This window comes from Carassius auratus, chromosome 30, assembly GCF_003368295.1.
Source record: "Carassius auratus strain Wakin chromosome 30, ASM336829v1, whole genome shotgun sequence".
NCBI lineage: Eukaryota > Metazoa > Chordata > Actinopteri > Cypriniformes > Cyprinidae > Carassius > Carassius auratus.
The window spans coordinates 29,729,195-29,737,262 of record NC_039272.1 but is presented as its reverse complement, the minus strand read 5'-3'; the positions used below and the strand labels follow the sequence as shown (position 1 = coordinate 29,737,262).

Genomic DNA, 8,068 nt, shown 5'->3' with positions numbered 1-8,068 from the left:
ATATGCCCTTTATCTAAAAAGCTATTACAAAAACACCTACTGAGCTATAGCAAAAAACGAAGAAAGTTTGCACTTTCCCCACGGTCCCTAACTGAAGGCTCTGCTGAGAGCGTTCTCTCCCGGCTTTTTGCACATTGCCACGGCTTGCACGGGGCCGTGCTTATTATATCGAGGGAAAATATAGAAAAAGAAGGATGTGAAACATGATCAGCTTTGCCCTTTTGGCGGTCACACTGCTTAGATTTTTTTAGGGCAATTCGTTTTGGAGTTATTGGCGTTTACCGCTGAATGTGTCACGAATATCGAAAACAAAACCAACTTGACCCCGCTCAAATATCTGTCTTAGAAACTTTTACATGCATGTTTTTTCTTTTCTTTTCTTTTTTTTTTTTTTTTTTTTTTTTTTTTTGATTTTCTAAAAGTTTAACGCTATTTCCGACCATTTTTGTGTCGTTTCGCACTAAAAACTCATAATCCAATAATCATAATTTATTTCATATGTAGCTACGCTATTTATTTACTTAGGCTATGTAATTAGTGCATAATAACTGAATATGCAGCAGGTGATCTATTATTAAGACAAAGCACTATTTTAAATTACTTTTGGCGTGCCACCTTAACATTTTTACTAGACCCATAATGGCTACCCATTGAAAATTTTCCTAAAGGCGCCACTGCTTGCTCTTGGTTGAGACCCGTCCTCCTGTACTTTGCTCAGACCCATCCTCTCTCTCTCTCTCTCTCTCTCTCTCTCTCTCTCTCTCCCTCACACACACACACACAATTTGATAGGCTACATGTAGCCTACTGCAGGAAAGGGTCAAAGCGCAAAATCCGTCTTGCTATCACTGTTGCATTCCATGTAACCTACTCCCTAGTTCTCCAGAAAACGCTTACTTTTTATTTTATTTTTCCTTATTCACCTAATGTTTAATTTCAGAGAGACAAAACTATAAACATAACCACTTGTTGTAGCAGTCTGAAGTCTATTTAAAAGGATGTTAAACTATGTAAAAAGTTGTAGAGTAGGTTTCGATCAACTCATATCGAGCTCCAACCAATCAAGTCTTTTATCGATGACTGTTGATAATTTGCAGTAGGCTAGAACCGCAGTATCAGCAAAACACGGAATAGAAAACTTTTGTGAAAAGCCTAGGCCTATATTTATTTTTACACCATTAATTTTTTTAAAGGAACAATGGTGTTTTATTTATTTTTTCATACAATGTGTTATAAAAAAAAAATATGATGCCTTCTGTCATAATGAAATGCGTTTTTCATGTAAGGAATAAAAAGAATAATCAAACAAATAATAATCAAATCTTCTAAAATGTCAACGGAAGCGTTAAGCCTAAATCATCTGATTTGTTATCATTATGTAGGCTAGCAGGAAGATCACTTTAGGAAGATTAGCTACTGCAACAAATCATGCATTTAAATCACTTAGCCTATATAGCCTATAAACCCTTTAAATCACTTACCGCTGACTTCCCGGGGCTCTGTGCTTCCTGTGGGCTCAGTGTCCACTTTACGTCCACATCTCCCGAAACCTTGAACCAGCTGTTCCAGGGGCAACTCCGAATCCGGCTTGGGATAACACGGCAGACCACTGGAGCATCTCGGTGAGTAAACGCCGCACAGCTCGCCCTCTTGCCGGGCACACACTGGACAGCAGCCGCAGCCCGGCTCGCGAACAATCTCAGCACACGTCTCCGTGAGAATCGGGCAACCCGCCTGGCGCTCCGCAGTGCAGCTCGGACAACGGAACACCATTTCCGAACGAGCGGCGTCGTGAAAAGTCACCAGTGCCAACAGCAAGCTGCAACTCCCGTAGAACAGCATCGTGTCCACGGTGTAGAAACACTGCGAATCGAAGGGGTTAACTCATGCAGATATGAAGAAAAGACAAAGAAGTGTACGCGCACAGGTGACGGCGAACTGGGGCTGATGCGGACTTCTATCAGTGTTCATATGCCGCTGACATCACAGGAGATGACAGGCAGGCTGCAGCTTTGTCAAACAAATCCTCAAAGGGACTACAGTGCCAGCGCCTTGGGTCGTTTGTGTTTATGTTAGTCCTGTGTCCTGCCTCAATTTCAGAAAAGATATTTCGTTTTAATGTGTTATGTTAAGACTGTCATTAAATAAAAGTGCTTATAGCAGCTGGAGTAAGAAAGTCATGCTTAGCTCCAATAGGCATTGAGAGAATTCCTGAGCTAAGCTAAACCAGCAGGGTCTTGATCAATTAAATGGCTTAATAAAATTAAATTCTTGAAATACAAGTGGAATTTCAGTTATTAAAAATATTTATTTATTTACAACAGGGGGAGCCCGTTCTTCTCTGACAGTACACACACTACAAAAACGTACCTAGTCTACATAATATGTGCAGTATGGTCACTTTTATTGAACACATTATGAAAAACAATACATTTATAATATTTGAGACCATTCTAAAATGACTGGCGTGGAGAGAGACAGTGGTCAGTGAAGTGTGCCTCACATGTTTGTTCTGTCTGGGTTGTAGTTGTCAGTAAGTAGCTCAGCAACACTGATATGAATAAACATAAGCAAACTATTCTGTGTCTTTGTAGTCATGGTTGCATCTCTGTGCATATTAAAATTAAACATCAGTGCTGTTGCTTCATGTACTTATAAGACTGGCCTACAAGCTGAATGTAATCTCTCTGTTGCCTATTGATTGCAGGGGCCAGGAGTAGAGGTATCATGCTTACCAACCAAACAACCATTAACCCGTCCTGAGCAAAGCCCAGCACAGTCTGTTCCCCTCTGAGACTAATCGTTGTTTATTTAAGGGTACAGAAATAGCTGCTCCATGTGAGACCTATAGCTACAGCGGTTGTCGAAGAGATATAAATGAGAATAATTTTTCTGTGTGGGTACCCTCTGATTTCATGGCATTTTATGTATTTCTGGCTTGCAAGCTTCCTTTTTGCCTTGGAGATTTTGATGGAGAAAAGGGACTTTTGAAATGTCAGGTCATGTTGGTGTTGTGATGAAGCAGGAGTGTTTATGCAGAACCACATAGGTCTTTTTTTTTCTTCAATTTTTTTTATTCTTTTTTTATTTTTTAACCAACTTGAGACCCACATATTCATAACCCATGTCTGTGTACACAGAGTTTGTACAGCGTCTGGGTTTCTCTAGGATTTTGAGGGCTATAAGCCACAGTATCTCCAATTGGTTAAGTGCAGTTCTCCATCAAGGACATTTCTGAGTAAACAAGTGGCCAGAAGAACGTCTATACAGCATACTCCACTGTGGAAATTAGTTAGAGAAACTTTTCACATTATTTAGATAAAAGATATGTCTGTGATTTATATTAGAGATTTAATGGGAGAGAAAGGCCTATTTTAAAGGTCAGCTATAATAAATAAATAAAAGGCATTATGTTTGGCCTGGTTAAAACTGATTTCCCAAAGAGAGTGATTTATGTGGCTTACATAGTGATTTTTGTTTGTATCTAATAGGCTTATGTCATCAGAATGAACATTATATTAATTAATACAATGTTCAAATATTAGTAGATTTGAATATGTGTGACTGTATATTAAAATGTGTATGTCAAAATACTTATTGGATTCTGTACGTGCACACTAGTGTGTACTTTGGAATATTGTTTCCTGAGGTTGTTTGATTTCCAAGAAAATTAGAGTAGATTTTTAGTCAGTGTGGGTATGAGGCAAGAGAGAACAAACATATTTGCAAGTTACACGTTTACCATAAAAACAGCAGTTACACAATCAGGTTGGTAAGGCAAGTAGATTTTGCTGTTTTGCATTATAAGCTGTAAAAATGGATGTCAACGAGATAAGGGTTTTGACAAATGATTTTTCATTAATAAACAAAAAATCACAGTTTAAGTCTTAAGGGATAGTTTATTTAACATTTTCCAGATCTTTAAACAGCTCGCCTTCAAAATACATGCTCGCTTTTTATTTTCTGTTTTTAATATATATATATATATATATATATATATATATATATATATATATATATATATATATATATATATATATATATATATATATATATTTCGGGGCGCCGTACCTTTAAGAAATAAGATCATATGAAGAGATCAGGATGTCCACAAATGTGAAAGGAAATTGAACTTTCCTAATTCCATGATTTCCCAATGTCGTTTATACATAAAATATAGTTTATAAAGGGGTATGCTGTTTTGATATCCCCAAAGGGGTATGCTGTTTACCGCTTGTAATCTTAGGTATGCTGAAATTATGTTTAAATTTAACGCATGCGCAATTCCACCAATTTCACGAAGTGTATTATTATTGTTTTTTTTTTTTTTTGAACAAACATAACTGCAAATACAGCAAATACAAAAACAAAAAAAAATAATATAATTATAAACAGTAGACAAAGAGCAAGTAAAGTAAAAAGCAAGTAAAATAGACAAAAGTTTAAAAAAAATAATAACAAAATAAAAATAATACATTTACAAAATAATAATAATAATAATAATTATTGAGCCAGGGGTAACATATCCTTTAAATAAATTCAAGGGAGATAGAAATGCCTCGACTCCCTTTTGTTTTCATTATAAAAAAAGCATAAATATTATACTTTGTGCACAATGTAACTGACTTTAAAGCTTTGGCATTGTTGGAAGAAGTTATAGTACTCATATAATATTTCAGGTTATTGCAAAAGACAATAACAAGAGGTTACACAAAAAATTACACTTGTGTACAGAAAACTTGGCTAGAAAAATAAATAGATTTACAAGAAAATACTTGTCTTTTTGTCAGAGTTATAAGAACCAAATAACACATCCTTAAACCCCATAGAAAAATGTACTAATAAGGAAGCACTTACAAATAGACAACATTTTTCCCAAAAAGTAGCTACATGAACACATTCCAAAAAAGGTGAGGTATAGTATTAATGAAGGTATCCCATTCTGATGGGTATGGTGTTCCATCACAACACCGGTTCAAAACTGGGTATAACGTTATTTGAGGATGAGGGTTAGTATTTCTTGGAGCATAATTTTGCATTTCATGAGAACATATATTCACCAACCCTTATTGTTGGAACGTCAGTAAGATTTGCCATTTTTATTATTCTGTTTATAAATATGTTATTTGATGGTTATATATGGTTATATGAAATTCTAAATATGTTATTTGTGATATTTTTATTAGAATAATTCCCCTTTTGCTTGCAATAATTTTCTGTTAACATAATATGTTTCACCCTTTTTAGGATGTCATCCACTCAGGCTGGTCTGTCAACGGTTGTACACAGACTTGCCACGTTACTGTGAAATAATGGTATAAAAGCAGTTATTTAATTTTATCATTGTATATTTAAACAGTTTCACTAGGCCCAGTTCCAGAAAAAAATCCATACAGCAAAAAATTTAACAAAGTTGAGTTGAGTTGTCCGCAGTCACTCAAAGTTTGGATTTAGATTGAGTAGGAATAAGTTCAACTCTGCTGCAAGTTGAGAATTAAATGTATCTTCTGTCGCGAACACATCAGCATGGTTTTCTGGCCCTGCCGTCCCACACAGCAGACACTGCCTCCCTGCTGGAAGTCCACTTCCTCTTTGACATGCTGCAGAAGACCGTATCACTCAAGGTACTGAGTGACACAAGGTATTGTGATAGCCTGAGGAAAAATGTATTCCATATTAATTAGTACTACATTTTTGTAGGTCATCTTCAATTAAGATGATTTTCAGACTTCAACAAAGTGTCCTGATTAATCATTATATATATGTTTTTATTTGTCATTTTGTGTGTGTGTGTGTAGAAATGCATCATAATTTGCCAGTCCAATACACTGAGCTGCAATGATCTGATCATATGTGTCTGTAAAACAGCTTGTTAATCCACCTGGTGTGAAACTACAGTATGTTGTGAAAATGTGTATGTGTTCCCATTCAAGTCCCTCAAACACTTAGAGGTACTGCGCTTCCTAAACAAATTCATTCAATTGTGTCTGTTGCTTTTATTCTGCCATGTTGTCCTAAATGTTGCTTTTTGTTTGATTTATCTTTCTATTTCGCTCAAGCGTATTCTTCCTCATTGTCTGGAGGGTCTTGGAGTGTATTCTCAGCTGGAAGTCTTCACTTGTTCAAAAGGTGTCGGCTCTCTAGAGGTCATTTTTGCTCCAACAAGCATTGACACAGTGACTTTCTAAACTTAACCATGTTTGTATGCATAAATAAAGTAACTGTTATATGTGTGTGTTTAATAGGAGCTTTTCTCTCTGTGTGGAGGAGATCTCAGCTTAGTTTTACCCTGGTTAGAACTTCCATACCCTTAATTTCAGTTACAATTCCATTTCCGTTCTTGACAAGTCGCTAGTAAGAATCTCCTGTTTGAAACTTATGAAATATGTAAAAATAGAGTAACAAATATCGGAATCTGCAGTTAACAATTTTCAAAATTGTTTCAGAGTCTGCTTAATGTCCTAAAGTGGCTTGACTTGAGCCACAACAAGATCCAAGATTGTGCTGAATTTTTGAAGGTATGTTGTTTTTGTGCAATTTTATTTATTTATTTGCTCACCACAAGTAGACAGAATTCGTTTTGCATTTCTTGCTCCTATATCTCCAATATACCACCTTGACTGTTTTTTAAAAAATCTCTTTTCAGTTAACTTTGGAAGGAAACCCGTTGTATTTTCAGAAGACACACAGGGCATCGACTTTCCACCACCTTTCTCCACAAGCTATTTTTCCAAGGGGTGAGTCTTTCTTAGTTTGCGAACAGCTGTAAAAAGTGCACATCCAAGTCATTACTTTAATCTGTCCTTATATTAAAGCTGTACAGTACAGTAGCAGCAGGTTATATGATGTGGCATTGAAAAACAGGAAGCAGTCTCTGAATTGTTACATTGATTTTTTAAATGGACAACTGCAATATGTCTAAATAATATACATTGATTGTATTCATGATTATCATAGCCACCACAGGGAGGTGCCAGTTCCTTTTTTTCTGATATCATTTGTAAAAGTAATAGTGAGATGTTTGCTTGTAGATATTTCTTGCTGTTGTGCAGATGTTTTAGAGTTGTAAGCTATAGTTTTAACGTCTGCTTGGATTTCAGCTCCACCTGGATGGCACCCCTCTGTCCTAGTCTGATCGGCTGGTGGGTATCAACTGTTACTTTTTTTATCTTTTTTTTTTTTTTTTTTCGTTAATAATAAAACATTTTAAGGGACATTTTTTTGTGAAAGAAGTAGGCACTAAGTTTTGCTGTCAAAAAAGAAAACACATGTATGCCTATTGATCGAAGTTGCTTTATGATATATATAAATGTTGCATTCAGTGAGTTCCAGCTGCACATTTTCTGTATTTTTCCCCACATTCACTTTGAAATGGACTTGGACAGTGGGCTTGTGCAGACCAATGCTGGTGGGGCTGCTCTTAGAGGATGTGGAGAGATAAAGGAAAAGGATCTCTGAACCGCTTTTCCTACGAGTGCGGCAGGGTTGCCATGCTGGATGTCGACATGCACCAAGGGGTGTGTTAAAAAAATGTGTAGAACTAGACAGTTTGCAAGATGTCATGACCACTGAGGTCAGATGGCATATTTTCTCTTCATAAGGATCTATAAGATGATGGAGCATATTTGTCTTTGTTTCACACTCTCTCTTTACATTTTATAGAACATGCAGATGACTCACCCAGCCCTGGAGTTCCACTTACATTAGTCGTGAAAGACGTAAACGTTGTTACATAATGCTGGATGACAAGCCACAGGAAGAATTACAGGTCAGAAGGATCATTCATCATTATAGAATCAAGTGTAATCAACCAGTGCTTGGGATATAATCCTAAAAATTACAACCAATATTTCAAGAATGGGTGTACGGATCCACCTTTCTTTAGTATAAATTAAATTTCTGATATAAAAATTTTTAATAAAGGAGTCACATTATGCGATTTCAAGTTTTCTTTTATCTTAGGAATGTTACACGCTGTTCATGAATAGATGAGATCCCCAAAGTTGCAAAGACTGAAGTCTCAAACCCAAAGAGATATTCTTTAAATAAGTTAAGACTCGTCCATGCC

At 36.2% G+C, this 8,068-nt stretch overlaps 2 pseudogenes; one reads left to right on the top strand and one right to left on the bottom strand.

Annotated features, from left to right (window-relative positions):
* Positions 1-1,398: 1,398 nt before the first annotated feature.
* Positions 1,399-2,063, bottom strand: LOC113049914 (insulin-like growth factor-binding protein 2-A pseudogene; annotated as a pseudogene).
* A 3,185-nt stretch (positions 2,064-5,248) lies between these two features.
* LOC113050075 (serine/threonine-protein kinase 11-interacting protein-like) lies at positions 5,249-7,838 on the top strand (annotated as a pseudogene).
* Positions 7,839-8,068: the final 230 nt, after the last annotated feature.